Source organism: Nothoprocta perdicaria, unplaced genomic scaffold, assembly GCF_003342845.1.
Source record: "Nothoprocta perdicaria isolate Ctin4 unplaced genomic scaffold, notPer1 scaffold_6, whole genome shotgun sequence".
In the NCBI taxonomy this organism is placed as follows: domain Eukaryota; kingdom Metazoa; phylum Chordata; class Aves; order Tinamiformes; family Tinamidae; genus Nothoprocta; species Nothoprocta perdicaria.
In genome coordinates this window covers 5,824,003-5,845,430 of record NW_020455865.1, presented here as the reverse complement: position 1 = coordinate 5,845,430, position 21,428 = coordinate 5,824,003, and the positions used below count along the sequence as shown (strand labels likewise).

At 41.2% G+C, this 21,428-nt stretch overlaps 1 long non-coding RNA gene across 1 annotated transcript; it reads left to right on the top strand.

Moving 5' to 3' along the window:
- The first annotated feature begins 268 nt into the window (after positions 1–268).
- Positions 269–14,032, top strand: LOC112955991. The gene is made up of 3 exons (XR_003250973.1): positions 269–338; positions 8,112–8,258; positions 13,837–14,032. It is a non-coding gene; the product is annotated as an uncharacterized LOC112955991 (long non-coding RNA).
- The last annotated feature ends 7,396 nt before the right edge of the window (positions 14,033–21,428 follow it).

The window sequence follows — 21,428 nt, the reverse complement described above, 5'->3', positions numbered from 1 at the left end:
TGCAGATGTGAAGTGTTTGGGGATGAACAGGATTTGGTGTTTGTTAATGAGAGTTTAATGTCTTCATTTTCTGCATTAAACTCCAGTTAATTAATATTCATTCAATTAGAAAATGTAAAAATAAATTATATAAAATTAAGCCTTACACAGGAAGCAAGTGACCTCATTTCTGGTGTTTTCAGGTGCTAATTAGATTAGCCTCTTTCCTATAAAGGGGAAGGCACCAAGCCTTGCCACCTCTAAAGGGGAGCTTTGTAGTTGGCTGCAGAGCTTTTTCCGCTTGGGAGTGCCTGGTTCCTGTYTGTCCTCAGCTGGTGGTGACCAATGTCTATGACCAGGTAAGACACAATGGTTTTTTCTGCCAAATTTTAACTGGAAAATATGCTAGTTGATGGAAAGATTCTCTCTTATGTAACACAGGTGTTTYATGGATTAAGGATATATGCTCAGGTGGTGGCAGCCTGGGAGGTGCTGTGTGAGGCCTCAGTGGTAGTCTGGCTTTGCCTGCTGACTTTGCATGTGAGAGTCTTCCTTCCTCTGTTACCCCCTGCTCTGAAATAGTTGCCTGAACTTGAAAAGCCCTTTGGGAAATGCAGGAAATAGTGCTCTTTTGGACTGGAGAGAGTGTGTTTAGGCCTGTGAGAAGATGTAGTCYCTTGGGACAGAGAGTTGACTTGAGCAAGACTGAGGGCAGGATAAACCGAGTCAGCCTGAGCTCTCTTTATGCAGGCAGACCACAGGGGTCCTAAATAATCACTGTTGTCAGCTTACCTAGTATAACTTTGAAGTCGTCCTTGCTTTGAGACAGGGGTTGGATGTGTGATCTGAAGAGGTCCCTTCTGACCTAAATTATTCTATGATTTTTATGTTCCTTCTGCTTACCTGTATCCTGAAGCTATGTTTGGCTTATGTTAAAGGAATACTGTGAAAAGACAGAACAAGTAGAAAAGTCAAACTATTTAAAGAGTGCCTGTAGATTCCTGTATGTTCTGCTGTCTGCATGGTGGGAGGGGARAGTGAGTTTTGTGCTGTTACCTGTTTTATAGCATATCATCTATCACTCTACTCTTAATCTGGCACTTTTCAGTAGAACTGAATTGCAATTCACTTTTAAAATGGAGGGGGAATGAGTAAAACTCGGAGGCTGTATCTTATCCTTGCAGATTGTCAAAAGTAGAAAATACTATTGGATAAGGATGRTTCAATTACTAAATGTTTCAGGAATTGGTTTTGTGTATACTTTAAGAAGAGTCAAAAATGTTAAGTACTATTAGTGACATAGCACTGAGATTGCTTGTGATAATAAATRCTCCTTGTAAATGAGAAGGGTGTATTAAAATAAATATTCTAGAACAATCCTAAGAAACAAAATTATGACATTACTGACAGAGATGTGGGGCCTGATTATGTTTCATTATGTCATCTCCCCCTAATGAGAAGTGGGATTTTTCTTGATGTGATGCTTTTTCTCAAATTTTCATAAAAACATAACAATTTGTGAAGCATACACAAATGTAATACAGAGTTGTAGGCATCTTGGCCAAAACAAGGAGGTTTTGTGGAAGAGAGGTCAATAACCCTACAAAAGGCAGATTTTCCTTCACTGCCTGCTTTTGTTGTGGCTCTTAAACGGGAGCAAAATAACTCTGTGTTGGCTTGCCCTTGTTACCAGTTCCTGTCAAAACTCCTGTCCTGTTCATCTGACCTCTTTTTCTCTTCCTCTGTTATAGTGTCTGCTAAACCTGCTCATTAGCTAAAAGATGCATTAATCTTCAGTACTTGTACTTGTTTTCCAGCTAGATTTTTACTTTCCTTGGCTCCATCTAGTTATTGCAATGAAAGATCTACCTGTTAGCACCATGTTGGAGGCCTTAATTCAGAGCATTGCCTATCAAAATACTTGAGGCACATGTTCGCCTAGGCAATGATGGGAAGCTTAGGTTGTTCAAAATATTTTCTGGAGCACTCTGCTCTCCTTAGTGTCCCTTGCTGTCTTAATTTCCTGTATTCCATTGAGTTGCAGGTGTTGGAGAGTGTTGCTTTGGTCACGCAATATTCCCTAGACAGTAATATTAATGTGCAGCAAAGCACTTGATCACAGTTGATGTGCTATGCATGTTTTGGATCTACTGAAGCTGATACTTCTATATGTTGAAGTGTACTGCTGAGCTGGAGGGTTTCTCTTTTAAGTTATTCATCTGCCTGGACCTGTGCTGCAGTAATTAGTACCACTTCTGGCTCAAAAGAAGCTCCAGGCTCTTGGGAGATGGGCAAGGCTGACATGAGCCTTGTTTCTCAAAGAAAGTAACAATACAAACTTCAGGAGGTTGACTGAATTGTTGTTGGCTGGACCCATGTAGTCAAAGGGTAGCATGTTCTTCATCAATTACTTTCTACTGTAGCCAAGAAAAGAAGTCTGCCCATATATATTGTCTACAAAAGTGCCTGGCTGAGAGGGAGGGTAAAAAGGCATCTGGAGTTCACTGAGAGACCTTGCCCTGTATGTTCAGTTTTCTAGGAAAGCTTTTCATTACTTCAGGAAATGTGTGCTTGGGTAAAGAGCTAACAAATGTACTGCCCTTCTCTTTACGTTACAGATCTGCAGGTTAGCTTTTTTTCCATGATTCTAGGTTTTCCTACCATATCATTGCAAGAGTGTGTCTTTGTAAAGATTAATCAGGGGAAAAGTGGCAGTTGTTGTGAGTGTGGTGGGTTTTCTGTTTGTTTGGTTTTTAATAAATAAATGAGACCAGCCTCATTCCCCACCCCAACTCACTGCTGAGTCAAGAAGTGTTTGCACTTGAAGAGATTAATCTCTTCAACTATTTGAAGACTTTACTGAAGTCTTTCATTTCACTGTTCAGTCAAGCTCTTCAAGAAGATTAGAGCTATTGCTGATGGCTTTGCAGACTGCTCCAGTGGACACTGAGTAAATATTTTAGGAAGCACAGGTGCAGAACGCTCAAAATCAGCCATTTCAATGACAGATATCAACTAACTAGTCCAGAGTCGGAAGGTGAAAAGCCATCTTTTCTACTCCACATAACCCTAGTTATCMTTTCAGGAGGAACTGGAGCTACACCTAGAGATCCTACAGGATGACTTGATTTGCTGCATTTTTTTAAGGTTCCTGTTAATAGCACTTTAAATTTGGGCAGAAGTGAAGTGGAAAGCTGAGTGTAYACTTGGGCTTCTGCCTACACACATGGGATGAGTCCTTTCAGCATGTTGAAATCTCCTATTTGATCCACAGAAAATATTTGAAGGTGGAAGTATTTCTTGTCCCTTCTGATTATTGGAAATGTATTAATGAGCTGTTTATCTCAAGAACTGATCAAAGATACATTAATGAGCAGCTACCTACCAGCCAGCTACAGATTTCTGCTCAGCAACTATTATGTGCCTGAAGGGAGGGACATTCTAGTAACTTTCCTGGGTTATTAAGAATCTAGGCTGTGAGCATGGAAGAGTCCCAAGCTGCCTATGCCTCAGTTGTCAAGCACCTAACTGAGTTTAAGCTCCATATGTGAATCAAACACTTCTAATTAATTTAGCAGAAACTGTCTCAATGGAAAAGCTAAAAAAAACACTAAGCTAGTAATTTGGGGGGCAGAGTTCTGGGCAGAAATTCATATTAGGCAACCCTAGTGCAGAGCAGGCAGTTTTCAGCTTTGGGAAATGAATATAGGGCTATTGATTATGAGTAGAGCAATGGCTAATAGCCCAAGGGAAATCCCATCCCTATGCTTCTCCCTGKCTTTCTCAATCTGATTCAAATATAGTAAAGATTTCATTTTTAAACTCCTGAAGGAAATCAACTCTGCTTTAACAACTATGGGAACTCCAACAAAACTTGCTAACATCTGCGATCATACCCAAGCAGATTAGGATTTGTCCAAAAGTAAAGAACTGGGTCTTTTTTCCCTATCGATACTGAACTGCATCAAAGAAATAAACACTCCTCTTTAGACTCTTCATTCCAGCTGTGCATAGTTTGAATCAATTTAAAAGAACCTTTCTCCTCTTCGATGAAGGTGTTTCCTCGCCATTTCCAAGTCCCTGTGAAGCACAGGTCTTTACAGTTCACCTCTCCAGAGCTCTGGCAACAGTGAGCACTTGTGGGACAAACAACCTGACCCTGTGTCCCTCCCCAAATCAACTCTGCATATTTCTTTCATGTCTATTTTCTCAGCCCCATACATGCCTGTGCACATGCTAAAATGGCTAGCATTTTATACTTGCTTTTTATTATCTGTTTCCTGGCTTTTGTCCGGTCTGCAAAGTCCTGCAAAATAATAAACAAAATACTGTGTCTGAGCTGATTATGGGCCATCAGACTTGATGTCCTTTTCAAATTATAAGCACTCTTCGGAGATGGACAGATCTATGCTCCTGTTTGATGCTGACAGGTCGTGCATTCCAACAAGAGAAAACAGGAGGAGGGCAGGCTCTGAGGCTTCCTTTCTTTCCTTAGGTGAAGAGGATATTTCCTAAATGGGATCTTATTACAGTGACAGTTCTGAGTGTGAATCACCCCATTTATGTGATATTTTCAGCAGCTCCACCAATTATGGCCACCTTTGCCATGCAGAACAAGGAAATTAACAGCAGCTAATGGACTGACAAAGCTTTCAGTGCCAAGTTGCTAGCATATGACAAGGCAGATCAGTCCCCGCCTGCCTCTTTTCTTATTTTCTTCACTGTCAGATATTTATTGTAATAGTTGAAAGGCAGCATTTAGCTAGCATAGCACTTTCTATTTAAGGTGCTGTGCAGAACAGGCCATTCCACAGACAAAGGAAAAAGTATGTTTGAGGATGATACTGGGACTGAAATGGAAATTGCCTTAAATTGGGTTGGTGAGCATCCTTATTATTCATTGGGATGATTTAAGTACCTGTTTTAGAAACAGAAAAAAAAATGAGAGAAATGTGGGGGCAGAATATTCTAAAACTGACACTGTTCTCTGCTTGCTCGTGAAGGAAACTCTTAACYGAGTAGCTTCAAGGAGTCCTCCTGGCTTTGACCTCTGGCCCTGTCATGTTGTGGACTTTGGGGGCAGTCTGCTTAGCAGTAGGTTTATTTGGATCCGTTTTAGAGGCCTTCTGCRGGGAGCGTCCTTGAAGATGTTTGCTGAGTTTGAGGGCTTGTAGACGCTAATGAAGTGTTCTGAGAGGCAAGGAGAATAGTCTGCAGGACTGCTATATGACCATGGACTATGTGCAAAGGCTGCAGTGCACGGTATTGCATGGCCTAGGCCACTTCTGTTTGCAGAGCAATTCATGAGCTGCATGGGAAGCTGCTGAAAACGAAAATCAGTCCAGGATGCTTAGATTTGCTTATCTCCCACAACACTGCAGGATTCCCAGGATGTGAATGTGTCCCTTTTAGCCCTTGCTGATGTTTCCAGAGTGCCTCAGGAATTTTTGACAAGACCAGAAAGGACTGTTACAGCAGATACTGATGTGTCTGTAGGTTGGATCATAGGATTTTAACTAATGACTCCACAAGACTTTGATAATATAGAAGACTCGGACACTAATTTCTCGTGCCCTTATTTAGGACCCACATGAAGTGTTTTATGACTTCAGGTATGCCAAGACTACATGCTGTGCCTTTGAAATGCAAGGTGTAGGTGCTATGGGATGATGATGCTCTTCCCATATTTAAAGCAGAAAATGAGGAGCCAACATACCTAACTACAAATGAGCAAGAACTGTGCCTATCAATGTAATTACCCTGATCTGTGACCTTGAGGGAACTGATGCTCTGATAAGAAGCCCGTGGGAATGATGCTCTCCTGTCAGCCTGAAAGCATGAACAGAGCTTAGCTTTGGCTGCTTGTACTTTTTTCCTTTACTGCTTTTTTTCTTACAGAAAAGTCTTTGAGGTTTGTGCCTTTTAAGCTTACTGGGCAGCAGTTGGGAGGGAAAAAATATTTTTCATATCCTTTTCTCTGGCAGGGCCTTGGACACTTCTGGGTTCCTCTCTGATGAACTGCAGGCAGCTGTAGTGTCCTAATGTCACCTATGGGGGTCTGCTCTTGACAAAGCTTTATAGCCTGGTATGCTCTTATTCCCTGTAGCCCTTAGCTCTACAGCCTGAGCATCACTTGATGGGCTTGATGGTACTTAGGGGCTCAGACATACTGAATAAAAATAGTCTTGAAGGCAAAGCTGAGATGCAGGTTTCCCCTTGGGCATGTGTATCTTCACAGCCTGCTGAAAACCATTGAGTAGCTTAGAGGAACGGGTTTAATTCTGCCCTCTCCATTTACAAGGAACACCAGATATGACATACGTACTCCAGCCATGTGACAMGAGATGTCTGGGGCTGTCCAGACAATCCGTACCAAAAGAAAACTGCATCTCACTGATTCTGTTCAATTTTTCACTAGATAGCCCCTTTTAATTCACAGCATGCTTAGGAATAATGTCCTGCCATTTGCACAAGGGAGGGCTAAATAAAGCTGAATAGAGCCCTATCTRTACTGGCAAGCAGTATGGTCCTGTAGAAACAGATGTGCAGAACAAGGCAGTTGGTGCTCAGGTCCCGGGGTCCAGGCTAGAAGCATTTTAGGGGAGTTACTTCAGCTTTTTCCCTAGTCTAGGCAAACAGCTGAGTGTTCCTTTAGTATTCAAAGTCCATTAGGAGCATGTTTCATCCAAAAGTAACCCAATTCAAGGGTGCCARGCCTGCTCCACTGTGTAAAATGAAGTGCAGTGACGAGGGAAGCTTGAGAATCAAAATATATTTTATCTGAAACAAAACACTGATGTAGATACCCAGACAGGGGCAATATATGACTATTCAAAGTTATGGAGCAAAYTTTGACCAGGACCAGGTAGCCTGACTCTAATCTTCTCTTTCAACCAGTAGATAATGTTCAATGCATTCACCAAGGTACTTCATGGRTATGGATACCCCTTGCTGTTGGGTTTAAAATGTTTAAAGGTTCAGCTAGTTCTATGCAAAACTAATTTCAAAATGTGGATCTCTGGTGAGCTAAAAATGTGCTATGGAAGGGGAACTGGGGTTTCATCTGTATATACCGTATCAAAAAGAAACAGAAAACTTGCTATTGAGGTTTTTACAAGGAACAATCCTTTTAAGTGCTTGCCACATGCCCTTTTTATGGTGTTGGAAATAATTTGTTATTGTTTATTTGTTTGAGAGGAAGAGAGCAGCACAATAGGTCTGTACCTCAGACAGATCCAGACTTATCTGAAGTTGTGTAAACTCGAAGTATGCAGTTTGGATGTCTTATCACTCAACAGTGTTGTCCATGACTTACTGAGGAAAAAGAAACAGCAGGTGTCTCCTAAGAAGCAGACAGTTTTTGTTYGGTTTGTTTTTGGGGTGTGAGAGGTACAGGTCGGAAAGGGAGTTTTTGCTTTCTTAAAACTATGTGGAAGCCATATGGCTACTGTTCAGCTTAAAGTATCTCTCTACTAACCATATATAAATCAGTGAGACCTAGCTGCAGATGTACACTGTTCACAGAAGTTGGCTTGTGTATTAAGGAATAAGTGTTCTTTTGCTTCTGAAGTTATTTAAATAGCCAACACCATATTACAATATCCTATATTACTTATACCCATGACATGGTAATGCTAGAGCATTCAAGGTAATGCTATAGATTCAAGGTGAGCATGTATGCGTTACTTTTGACAGGAGTACAATTTCGCAACCCATTGGAGCAGTTTAGGCAGGGCATTTTTTGTGGAAGCAAAAGGCTAAAGTTTTTCTTATTTGCATTGCCTTGTATATGTAGCTTCAGTTGCACTTGGTTGCTCAGACTTTCCAAACTTTTCCTTTGCATCCTATGCTTTATATTTAGAAAACTTCTCTAAACCTGGTCCCAGAGGATGTGCACAGGTACAATCAAGCATGGGCCTTAATCTGAGGATCCTCAGCCAAGGACTTCTTTGTGTGAGCTCATGTTCTCGCGGACTAGGCTCCTAGCAGTTTCCTTGAGGATAATACAGTAATCTCGGGAGATTTGCTTGATTCAGGGCCTTTGGGAGCATCTCTCTTTTTTTTTTTTTTTTTTTTTTTTTTTTTTTTTTTTTTTTTTTTTTTTTTTTTTTTTTNTTTTTTTTCCTCTCCAGACTTGTATCTTGTGATATAGAGATGTCTGCCTTAGCAAACTAACACCCTCCCTGAGGATCCTGAGCTCATCCTGGCTGTGGCCATGCTGGGAATATGCTGGCTTGCTACTGAATCCAGTGTCGGCAATACAAGTTGGCAATGTCCTGGTAAATCTCAAACTGAAAATGCAACTTTCATTTTTTCTGCTAATTGTTTGGAATTCTTTGAACTCGTGTCTGTGGATGGCACTTAAAGCTGCCTCTGCCTAGTACTCCTCATAAACAGATGGAGCGTTTGTTGACGTTTCTGTGACAGCTTGAAAACTTGTCTCCTACCTCTGAGCTGAGCCCTTTCTGCCTTGTCCTCCATCTGCCATCTCATTTTAAAACTAGCAGAACAACTCAAGTGAAGCAATTCTGACTTTTTCCATCTGTGCACAGTTAATTAAGAGGGTAATGAGAGCTCGGAATGAACAAGCCCTGCATTAATTCAAGATATGATTAAGGGAAACATCCAAAAAAGAAAAATATATATGGGCTTATATACTTTTTTTTTAAAAAAAGACTCCCTTTTGTGTCTCCCTGGACTTGCCAGCATTATAGCTGAAGGTGATAGAAAAAGGAGGAAAGATGATGAAAAATACAGTCCATAATCTGAACAACAAATCTATCTAAAATACTCAAAGGAGTAGGAACATAATTGTAGCTGTAGTTCTGAATGATAGGTTCCTCTCTTGTAAGGCGCTGTGCATGTGAAGGCAGATGTTTGATGCTGGGAGAAGAAAATATTTGCTTTACTCATTGGGTTTTAAGGGTTATGCATAGAATCAAAGGTCTTGAGAAATGCGCAGACCTAAAGAATTATCCCACCTGAAATCAATTTAAAAGATACGGTGCTTCACACATGCTAACTATAAGCAATGCCAGATATAACATGYGTTCTCCAGCCATATGACACAAGATGCCTCCTAGTTTGTGCATCTYTTCCACATCAAATGAGGGCTGTATTCCCACCCATTCCACTTTAAACTTCGAACAGTGTCTTCCATCAAAAGCCTGCTTATGAACAGTGTCCTGCTGGACACACTGGGCACTCTCTGGTCCTTCAGAGCTGAAAACCAAGAGGAGTCATCTCAATCTCTTGGGAGAGAAGTAAGGAAAGGCAGCAGCATGGGGGCTCAGTTAGGGCCTAGGGTGAGATAGGCCAGACAAGAAGGATATGAGCAGGGAGGTAGGGCTTGCAGAGCAAAGCAGCAGCTGAGGAAAGCACTGGGTTTTCCTTTGCACATTTTTGGATCCCCCCCACCTGCAATTCATGGGGGCATTTTGCTTTTGTGACTTATACTAGTTGTGTACCCTAAAGTTTTTGAGTTGTATTTTTATTTTTTCTTCACATATACATACCCCAGATAGAGAAATGAATGCCTCAGAAGCAGCTGACTGAATTCTTGTTTGGGTTTTTTCCCCCGCTCCTAGTTCCTTGCAGCAGCAGGAAGCACAGCAAATATTTCTAAACAAAGCCTGAAATTGGCTGTTTTCGTTTTGCCTGCAAAATTTCCTGCRGCTCACAAATTGGGCTCTCATCCCCTCGTCGACGGGGAATGCAGATGCATTAGCAGTGAGTCGGCAGAAATCCTCACCGCAGCCAGTGGCAAGGGGCTCCATTTCACCTGCTGAAGACTTTATTAATAACAAAAAAATATTGCTATGACTCATGGTGCTGCCTCCCTGTGAAGCCTGTYGTATCCCCAGGTACGAGCTGATGAGAGTAACTAACCCTCTAAGGCCTGCCCCCGTGTACTGCTTGCCCTTGGCGGGTTTGGAGATTGCAGTCAACMTGTAGGTTGACTGCAGGTTGGGGCTGCTAATGGCTTTGGCACGTGGATCTAGAGGAGACAGACCGAGTGCCGCATCTCATCCCTGAGCAACTGCACCGAGGAATCCGGAATAGCATCTATGCTGTCAAAATGGATATTCTGCCTTTTTTTTTAAAGGCTTTCCAAAGTATTAYAGGAAACAGGGCTCCACAGGAAATCAAGATATAATCCCCTGCCCCAGGAGTATCCAAGTGGTTGCGTCTGCTAGGCATTTGTCTAAGCTGTGCTCAAAGCTTCCCTGAGTAGGATTCTCCAGGCCCTCTTGGGCTTCCTTCTCTTGCTTAACTATTGCTGCCATTAGGAAGTTGGAGTACTCAAGCTGAATCTCCCCGGCTGTAATTTCAGCCCATTACTCATTGCCCTACTTGACACAGAACAAACTTACACTCTTCTTTGCAGAACTGTTTCTGAAAAATAGAAAAACACTTCATGTCTGCTATGTGTAAATATACATACAGGCATATGCGGGCATGCCGGAGTAGTGGAAAACTCAGGGTCCTGCTYGCTGGAAGGGGTATTGTGTTCAATCAGAACAAGGTAGTGAGAAGGACAAGTTTGTCCCAATTCCTAGAGTTGGGGTGACACACAGATGTGGCAATTGCTGATTGACCCACAGTTGCCCAGTGAGTATCCACAGGATTAGAATCAGTCAGAGAAATCRCACAGAGTCAGACTTCTGGGACAGCTCAACTCTTAACACAAATGTTGATCTATACTGCTAATCAGCTTCAGATAGCTTTGTTTGAACTAATGGGCTAATTCTGTAGGAAATGCATTGCTATAACTGGATCACTTTTCCACACTGTGCCCCACTTCTAGATCGAAAAGTTTCTACAAACTTCTGTGAAATTTCCCAGCTGAGTCTTCAGCACTCAGAATGTCTTCGGTAAGGCTAAATGTCCAAACTTCTTGAAGGTGAATCATTGCATTGCATTTAAATAATAAAATAGACATAAGTCTTTTGGTTTTAGATGTTTTTTTTCCTCAAATCTGAAGAGCATAAATTTCTTCCCTAGGCTGGCAACTTATAATAAATTTCCATCAAAAATATTTTTCCCTACCTCTCCATCACAAAGTTTGAAACTCCTTGAAATAAGGGCTAGTAATGGAAGTGCTGACAGTATCTTAACTAGAGCAGCGTGAAAGGAGTGATATAATAGTTTATTTCAGGTAATGCCATGGTGATTTTTAATTTACATAATGTCAAAAATGCAATATGTGAACTTTCTGAAAGCAAAAAAGTGGTGATAAAAACATCTATTTATTCCTCCTGCCTCCTTGCAGAAATGAGAGAATGAACAAAGCCACAAGGAAAAACCTCAAGGCCATGGTATTTGCATGAAGCATGCTACACATAATGTACCCTAGAAGTGTTTGAAAGAGAAGCTGACCCTGTATACTTACTCTTGTCTCAAATCATTTGCTAGTTTAATAGCTTAACATTTGCAAAAAGATGTTTAGATTTTTTTCTCTTCCTCTTTGCAAGCATTAAAATAGAATGAGCRCACAGTGGATCTGAGATGCGTGGAGGATTTTCAGCCCCCTAAGTCAATTCTCGTAGCAGTACAGCATGTCCTGGTTGTGGACAYAAAGTACATCATGAACAGATGGGATGGTGGGGTCTGAAAGTTTTGCCGGAATTTGGGGGATTGTGGGGCTGGGGGCCTTCAGGACTAAAAATCAATAAAGGAAAGATTTCTGTGAAGAAATGGTCCTTAGTCATGAAACAACATAGGAAGTAGTGTCCTCCGGTATCAGTCACGCTAATGATGAGCTTGAGGACAAAGTGCATCCTTCCAGCTGCTGCAGGTTTTTCTTGTCATTTTTTTCATCTCTCTCCCTTTCTTGTCATGCACAGGACTCCAAGATTTCCCCAGGAGCTGGTTTGTGCTGTGCTGTTCACACAAAACCTTGATCAGAGCTGGTGTCAAGGGGGCACTGCTCCATAGGCTTGCTCCATAGGCTTCTTCCTTGAGCCAGTGACTGATCAAAGGGCCTTAGCTGGCTTAATCAGCAACTTAGATTCTGAGATGTTGTCGAGGATTAATAGATAAGTCTTCCCTCCACCCCAAACTCTGAGTATTTGTATTGGACTTGCTAAGAGGTTCTTGTGATCAGAAGAATCAGCCAGCACTTATCTAAGGAGGTCCATATTAGAGTTACTCTGGAGTAAAAACCACCATAAACAGTAACCGTTTAACCAATATTCTAGAAAAACTGTGAAAATTCTTGTGCTGATTTTCCCAATACTGAACTAGTCTGCCAAATATTTTCTGGGAAAGGGATTATCTTTTATGGTCATATTTTTAGCTATTATTTGTTCACAAATTCCTTATCAATATGTATTAAAACATGGTCTAAGGACCTCTGTGTCGGGATCTATGCACATAGATGAGGAGAATTATCTCCTGACCCAAAGCCCTTTCATGAGAGCAGTGTGTGGAGAAGGTGAGCTGGGTCACCAGCATCTTACAGGAGCAAGGCAGAACTCTCCCCTCTGATACTGTGTTCTCCATGCAGAGTATTTCAGCAGATTTTCAGCATATTGAGTGCTGCTGGCCCTCTGCACAAATGGTAAATTCCAGCTTGAGCTATTACCACAACCTGGTGTGACATGATAGTGCTTGCAGCCACCAAAGCAGCCTAGTGTGACACAAATTCTGAGAGAAACTAATAGGAACCTTGTCTGATGAAAGGGATCCATAGAGTAAGAGAATCCCTTGTGACAATATTAGAGTATAATTCATAAAAATAAAACAAATAGAAGTCAATTGCAAGGTCTAGAATAGCATAAAATATGAGTTTGGTTAGAGACACTTGAAAGGAAAATTTATTTTAAATCTGTGTAACCACCTTGGAGCCTTGCACATTTACAGTGTTAATCTATCACATTAGTGAGATTAGTACTTYTTTATTTTTTTCAATTAAACTGCATATTTTATCACTTCTACTTTCATGGTATGTAAACTTCCTGGAAATTACAGACCTATAAAATGTTGCCAGAGCCCTGCCACTGTGGGAGACAGAAAGAAAGAGACAGAAGCAGTGTGGGTGGCYGCTTCCTTTTTTATTTTATTTTTTCTCTCTCTCTCTCCACTCTTCCTAATTGTATCATTAGCCCGTAAAACCAAACGTTTGTRGAAGTAATTGTAGGACTCAGATGTGTGCATGCAGTAAAACTCAGAATTTGGGTTTCTGCAATGATCTCTGGTCACAAAAGCTTTCCAAAGAAGGCACAGAATTCCTAATTCCTCTCCCACTTTACAGAGGAGGAAAACTGATAAGGCAAAGGTAGCACCAGCACTGAATCTCTGGTTTCCCAATAAAGTACCTATTCACTAAATCATGCTGCTTTCCTTTGGTTTCCTGGAGGAACCCTCCACCTCACCCRAGTGCTTTCAAGTACACAGAGGGGTTAATTACAGACTTTAGCATTGCTCCCAAGCTGCAGAAAAGGGAAGAAAATCACAAAAATGGAGTGAGAAAGAGATGCAAACAAGAAAAGGGCAGATGCCAGCATTTCTRGAGATCAAGACACCTCTCTTATAGAAAAACAAATAAGAGTTGAGCTTTAGGCAAGGTTTGAGTAGCTTTAGAGTCAGTCTGGAATCTGATCCACTCAATCCAGTGCTGCTGATGCCTCTAGCACAGTAAAACTCAACTCTTAAATGTCACTTTGGGAGGTGAACAGATGGGAAGTGAAGCTAGAAATACATAATAACATTATATTTCTTCTAAGAAAAACTCTTAAACAAAAAAAAAACATTTATTTCTTGCGAGTTCCTATCTTCCCTGTATTCACTTTCTGCAAGTCTTTCAGATACAACAGATGAATTCTGATTATTTGCATTTATTTTAATTTTTTTTAGTGGTAGCTTAGTGCAAGCCAACAACTGAAGAAAAAGACCTGACTCCRTGAAGACTGTAGTCCAGCTGGACATCTTGCTGAGATGAACACAAGCATCTTTTCAGGTTCTTTCCTGAGGTCCTTTCTTAAGGTGGAAGTGATGAGGCCGGCTTAGGAGTAACCAGTTTCTGAATGCAACTGAGATAAGGAGAGCAGCCTGAGAAGAGGGACAATGCCAAAAACTAAAAGCAGAGCATTCCTCAAATAAATCGGAGACTGCTGAAGCATTTCCAAACAGCATGCACAGATCTCGGCATGCGTAGCCAGGAGGCAGCTTGTTTTTAAAACTCCTAGCAGAGCTATTACATACAGATTATGAGCCTGCAGATTTGGGGAAATAATGATCAGGACTCAAAGAAACTTTTGCTTCCCTGCAGTGACGGCAATCGAATTCCTTCATCCTATCAACATACATGTTCAAAACTGACAAGTGATTTGGGATGTTAATGGTTCGAGAAACCTAAAGTGATATAGCCTAGAGATCAGTTTTAGACAAACAAATTAAGTGTGTTTTGCAGGGCTTTCCTCAGTGTCCTCAGCTAATGCAGCACTTATGGCTCCTCCAGAGCCCTGGTGAATCTGAATGTGTACGCACTGGAAGCACACACGTAGTCACACATTCCTCTTGCAACTAGAGGTCTGCAAAGACCTTGGAACTAGGGAAGAGCAACCATCTCTGAGCACCCACCTCATGTATCAGACTCCATCAGAAGCAGAACTAGCATGCTGTCTCTGTCAGGTATCAGGAGAAGGAAAGTTGCACCAGGCAGATAGAGAACACAGTCTCAAATGCATTTTGGGTCTCTAATCCTTACTGCTTCGTCTAGGCAAGAGTTGCCCTTGTGTGTGTAAGGAATTGGTCTGTTCTATGTAGTCTTCTTTCATAACTGGTGTCCTGGGCTCATGCTGTGGTAGGACATCAGAAAAGCACTGGTAGTGAAAAACTTAATTCTGCAGTGACATCTATGATGCTTATTTCTCTTCTGTTTTCTAACCACGGTGGGTGACGGTGGGGAATTTGATAGTAATACACGTTTTATCTTAGGATAAAGCTGTCATTARAGAGGTCCTCTTCCCAATCTGTCCAGTTCCACCAAGTCCATGTCACTGAAGCCATTTCTTATTGAGAACTACCAAGAAGGAGACTTGTGACAAGGAATAGATTAGTAGAATTTCTATAGTCAAGTCTTAATTGTGGTTTCAATATCCTTCCAGTCTCCCCTGAAACTACCTGTGCTCAGAAAACTAGGCTTTGGGGAGCSGATTGTTTGCAGGGTAGGGTGTTCTTTACTCTTTTCCACTTATCTGTATCTCCAGTAAAATGAGTAAAGTATTACAGATGAATGTGGCATAGAAGAAAGAACATATGCTGTACATGCATTTAAATAGCATTTATCTTACTTTTCACTGACGTAGTAGTGAAATATGTTCTCTTTCCTTTCAAGTTTTAGGGATGAACAGATGGTTTAAAAGCTTAGTTTGGGGTATTACGTCTATCGAAATAACCTCTATTGCAAGTAYCTCTTACTATAATTGGATATTTTAGCTGTAGTAGGATCTGGACTYTTGGAAAAGTCCACAGCAGAAGGAAATGTATGCCGAAAAGGGGCTGAAAGTTGTCTAATTTTTTTTTTTTTTTCTGGAAAACTAAGTTCCTCAATAGCATTTCAAGAAATGGAGTCTCCTCTTTGGCCCTTCTTTGCTGCAAATGGAGTAAAATCAAAGAATTCAAGCCCTGATTCCTACCTTTCCCTCTCTTTGTCCTCAAATCCTGTAACATACCTCCAAATATGTTCAGTCAGCAAAATTATGCTGGGAACAATATCCTGAGGAATTTCCGTTTCCACTGTTTCTTTCTGAGGACTGCTCTTTAGCATTTCCATCTTCTCCTGTGATTCAGATTCATAGGACAGGGTAATTTTGAGGTATTCCAGTTTTTCCAACCTCCCCCACTGGGATGTGTGGAAAAGGGAAAGATTTATCAAAGCTTTTCATTTATTTAAAAAAAAAAAAAAGAAAAAGAAAAAGAAAAGAAAATAGAAAAAAAAATACATATTCTCTAACATTTCACCAATTCTATCTCTTTCTGTCTGACCCTTCCTAAAACTTTCAAAACTGCCATATTAAAGTGAGTTTATATATGTTCTGCCCCAGCATCTGTGCTGTGAGTAACACATGTTGCATTAAGGTTGTAGGAAATCAAGGATCCTGAGCAAATTCAGTGAACCAACACAAAATAAGCCCAGTCTTTTGCTTAAAGCACTCCATAGATTGGAATTAAATGAGCTTTGGGGGGAAAGGGTGGTATTGAACATGTTTATGCTATATCCARCAGGATGGGATCCTTGTTTAATGCATGCCTCTAGGAAGGAAATGCTTATGTACTGCAGAGTTTGTATAGACATGTGAATGATCTCATTACGGTCTTATATATTGACAGACAAATTCTGAAACATTCAAAAAGCTGGTATGCTCAATTTTAGCCGACTTCAGGCTTTTTTAACTTTTTACTCTGTTTTGGATATTTTTTTATCTCATTTTGGGCTGAGGTTTTTTTGGCTGCGATCTGCCTGTGCAGCTCCTCAGCACTTTTCCTGGTTCAGTGACTCAATTTCTAATCTCTTTGGTCGCTGTGTATTTTGCATGAATTTAATACCTGGTCAGCATTATTCCAGCTTCGTGGAAGAGGGTCTCTTTTGCTGTCGATTCATTTCTGTAGCTCAGATTCAGGGTAGTTAATTGTGCCAAGGAGACCTTCTAGCAGCACATTTTGGAATTTAAAGATATCTCCCCAGGAGGGAAATGTACGATTCCAGCCATGAAGCTGGAAGAGTGCCCAGTGCAGCAGCATCCTTTAAAAAGTCCCTATTTACTGGTAATAATAGAGTGGCAACAGAGGTGCTGTCTTTTCTCCCTATATGTAAAAAAAGAAAAATCTGCCTCAAGGATGCTGAAAAATAATTATGGGAAACATGCTTTGCATACATCCATTTTTTGAGATGCCAATCATTTTAGACAGAAAATTACAATGTACATCCACTGTCCCTCCCATTATTTTTTTTCCTTCAGGATTGTTTATCTCAGAACTAAAAGAATCATGGGGACAAGAAAAGTGATAGTTATCTGAATACAGAGAAGGGATGCAGGGATACAACTGTATTTTATTTACCTTCATAAATAATTATTTTCTTTAGTATGCACAAAATCTCACATTTGGGCCCTGCCAATTTGAGAGCTATCTTTTTCATTTTATTTATCTGTATACACTGCAGCGAATATTTGTTTAAATCAAATCTGGGGGCTCTGAGACCCAGAAAATGTTTAAACATGAGTGCTGTTACAAATTGTCTGGTGTGTATTTACCAAGGCCCCCCGCTGGTTGATACAGACTTACTTAATTGTGCTCGTTTGCATCATCTGTGCTATAATGCTAACAGCATAGAATTTTATTCATGTAACCAAAGCCCCTTACATAAGGATGATGCAAGTTTTTTTTTCTGTGTAGGTTAAAAATGATTCATTGGATTCCCTGCTTACTCCCCCTCTCTGCCCTCCTCCCCATCCTCCCCAATAAACCCAGAAGCCTCAACACTTTTTTAGTATAATTAAATGTTAAAAATATATTGGTAGGGATCTTCTACATAAACTCAGAATATACAGAACACTTTGGAGCAAGTGGAGAAGGCTTAACTATTACCATGCAAATAAAGCCCACTTTTGTTCTATCCTTTCTCCGCTTCATTTCACTGTAGGGCAGCAACTGTTCTTGCTATTCTAGGTGATACTGCACCAGACTTAATTTCTTTCAAATATAAGACATTTAAGGCAGAGGGGACAGGCGCTGAACTTGAGGCTTTTGTTTTTCCAAGTCACGATAAATTACTTGAATGTTACATGGATCCATGTAATATTTTTAYTCCAGCCTAGCCAAATGGCAATATCAACTGTGAATGTTCCCCTAAGCTAGGAGACATTGCTCCATAGGTCAAGGAGGAAGCATATCTTTAAGAGTTTTGCGTGGGTATATAATGCCCCACAAATTATACAAATATCCCAACATCCAAGCTAGGAAATTTAGCATAGTTTGATTCAGATGTGGCTTAAACAATAGAAAGCTGATCTCACATGCAAGACCCTGGTAAATGCATCCATGTCATGAGCCAAGCATGACTTTAGGTATCTGGTCATGGAGATGCTGAAAAAAAAAAAAAAAAAAAAAAATCTCCTGTATCCATCTGGAGATGTGTGAGAGTGAGACCTCTTTCTCTTCCCCTAATCCCCCTCTTCCTCCCTCCTCCCTTCACCTGAGCACAGCTGAGCAGTTGTAGTCTTAATTCTATAGCTTCTTTTAACTCTCGCTCCAGTTTGGCCTTTTGACCTGTAATTTTTGGAAGCGATTCAGGCTTTTTCTTTCCAGTCTCTGGAGGCTAAAGGTGGAGGTTACTTCTGTAAAGCCCTTCTTGCAAACACAGTGTGGGTAGTCTTTGTTACCACATTGCTCATCATAGCAGAAGTAGGTTGGGGCAAGAATTCGGATGAGAGCAACMAAAACTGTACAGTTTTTCTTCTAATTCAGTGGCACCCAGTGTAAATCAACCCTGCCCCATGGAAATTTTTCTCACCTGAAGGGAAACTTCATGGGGATGCAAGTGCCCTTCCACCACTGCCCATCAGTACAATTGTGTGCTGGGTTTATCCCTGCACTGTCACTCAACCCTGGTTTCTGGTGTAAAGAGGATTTTCTGTGAATATTTTTGGGTAGGTTCTGCAAAGGACACAGTGTTATTAGTTATGCTTGGATGAAGTGGGGATTGCACTGAAAACATGCCTATCGAGAGGTCACAGATGAAATATATCCCTCTGAGAGATGATACAAACACTTTCCTTCCTGGCAAATCAGATTTTAAGCCTAAACAATGTGGTATTGTTCCTTTAAAGAATTCTTATTACTTTCTTGCTTTGAAAAATCTGAAAACCCTTCTCCTTAACAATTCCAACTGCATAACTTTGACACGTCAAGGTTATCTATAATTTCTTCATTCCTTTTCAGAAGGGCTTCCTACCTACACACTACATCATGCATCTTTTATTACCACCTTAACGTATTTATAAAATATTGATAATTCATTCCAAATGGCTTTGCAAATGAAGCCATGTGGCATGGTATTCCCCTCAATTAGCAGCATGTTCATCTGTTTACTGAAGTGACCCCTTATTCAGAAGCTGGTCCTGAGAATGAACCTTTAAAAAAGTTCTTGCAGTATTTCAGTTCTTGTATGTTAAATCTAACCGGAGGCAGAAGTTGGCACATCTTGTCTTGGGTATTTTTTTTCCTCGTGTGAAGTTACTCTATGATTATACTGCAGTAACTGGAAACAGAACAGGGTTAGTGGAGCTGCTCTCTCCTGCTGTGATGGGGAAAGAGGGTAGATGTAGCTGAGACTTGCATTGCAGTGGCTGAGAGCGGCACAAGACTGCTGTGGATTTGTCCCAGAAAACCAAAATCCCTGTTCACACCAAAAGAGCCAAGCTTCGAATTTAGTACCCAGTGTGCAAACCAGCACCTGGAATTAATTTAGCATTCCACTTGCTAATGAGAAAATAGAAATGCTGGTTTATAWACTAGAGGAATACTCAATTCAGGAGAAATAAGGTGATAAGGAGGGCTCGTTGAAAGACTCAGCTGCAGCCTCCTTCACAAGGCAAGTTTGTTGTTAAATTTAATGGGCTATAGGTGTTGATTGGTAGAGTCATAAAATGAACTGTTAATTTGCTATTCAAAGAGGGGAGAAACTAAATTATGCAAATTGCTTTTAAAGAGTCTGTTCCTCGCATTCAGTGTAACAAGGTAACGTGGCCCTTTCCACACTATTATTTCTAGKTTTTTTTTCCCCCCTTGACGTTGCTAGTAACTGCTTACGTGCTTTGATTGCGCCTGATCCACGTGGCTTTGGGCACCGCTGCACTGCAACAGCTTGGGAGCAGGCTTAGTTTTCTTGTCTGTGCTTGAGCACCTGCGTGAGTGAGGTGTTGAAACCAGTGCAGCTGTGATTGGCCCAAATTTGAGCCCAATGGCCCAAATGCAGCTGTGATGTTCATTGCTTTCAGTGGCAAGCAGGGAAACAGGAGGATGGCAAGCACCCCGGCAAAGGCACAGGCTTTGCTCACCAATCCTAGTGGCAACAGCAGCACTGGGAGCGGGACTCTGTCAGTATTTATTGAGAAGGAGATGCATCCTGCCAGGACCACTGTTTTCAACGTAGTTATGAAAACATCACGGCTGGGGAGCACCAAACAAGCACTGGAGTGGATGAAACATGCACCCCATTAGATGCAATATGTGGGGAGCATGTCTGCCATGCACCAAGCCATAAATAACCTGCACAGGCTGAGAGTAGGCGAAGAGCTGTGAGATGACACGAAAACATCTCACATCTGGCATGTGAGCTGTCCTGGGCTTAAAAAGCCCCGGATGTGGTGTGCACCAGCCACACTTGACAAAACTCTCTCTGACCATGATGGCATCAGACTTGCTCAGGTCTAGGTGCTGTTGATCACTTTGGGGTTGAATTACTGAGAGCTCAAACCAGACCCTCCACGGGTTGGAGATATATACACGGCCCCAGTGCCTGCAGATCTATGATGCAGCAAGGTCCTTAGTGTGTTCCTCTAGTGCACGTAGTCTCTAAGAAGGAGTGAAAGGGCTGCACCTCCTGTCCTGTGGTTCTCTGAAGTCCCTGCTGTCCTGTTTTTGCAACTTCTTTTTTTGGAGCCATAATGCCTGGAGTTGAGTTGTATGTAGATGAACATCACAAATCTTTAGGGAGACACTAAATGTACCATGTAGCCCATAAACTGGCTGTATTAAGCTAGAAGAATTCACACGTTGGTGGCTGCAGCATAGAAGAAGACATTTCAATAGCCATTTAAAAAAAAAAAAAAGGCAAGTAGGCAATGTTTTTGCCAAAATTGCTCTTTTCTTTTTAGTGAGTTACAGTAACATGTGGTAGGAAAGCAGAATTCTGCATCTAATATTGACACTGAAGAGGTAAAAAAGCTCTTACACCTAGTGCCAATGATTTGTCTTCTCTAGTCAAAACACTGTCAAATAAGCAGGAGAATAGCAATGAAAAAAGCCAGTTCTTTCCAACTCGTCCATCCCTACAAAATTAAACAAAAAAAGCATGATGGCATTTGAGATGTTTGGAACAACCTGCTATGAGGCCTCGCAAAACCCTGTGATTTTTCTTTTGTGCTGTCTGTTTGGGTTGTTTTATTATTGTTATTACCATACTCACAATTGTTAAGTGGATCACTGGGAAGGTTTCAGCTGAGCATCAAGCACAAACATGCCTAGGATGAGAAAAACTAGGTTTTATTTATTTAACTTCAGAAACAATGAATTGAAGGGGACTCCACGCCTTGCAATGAGCTGGTATCCMTGTAGAAGTGCCTGAAATCCCTAGTCCTTCCCTCTGCCACAGCTTGGCCTCCATCAGGCATGGATTTCTGTCCTTGCTGTTATTCTGCTTGGGATTGGGACCTGGCTCCTGC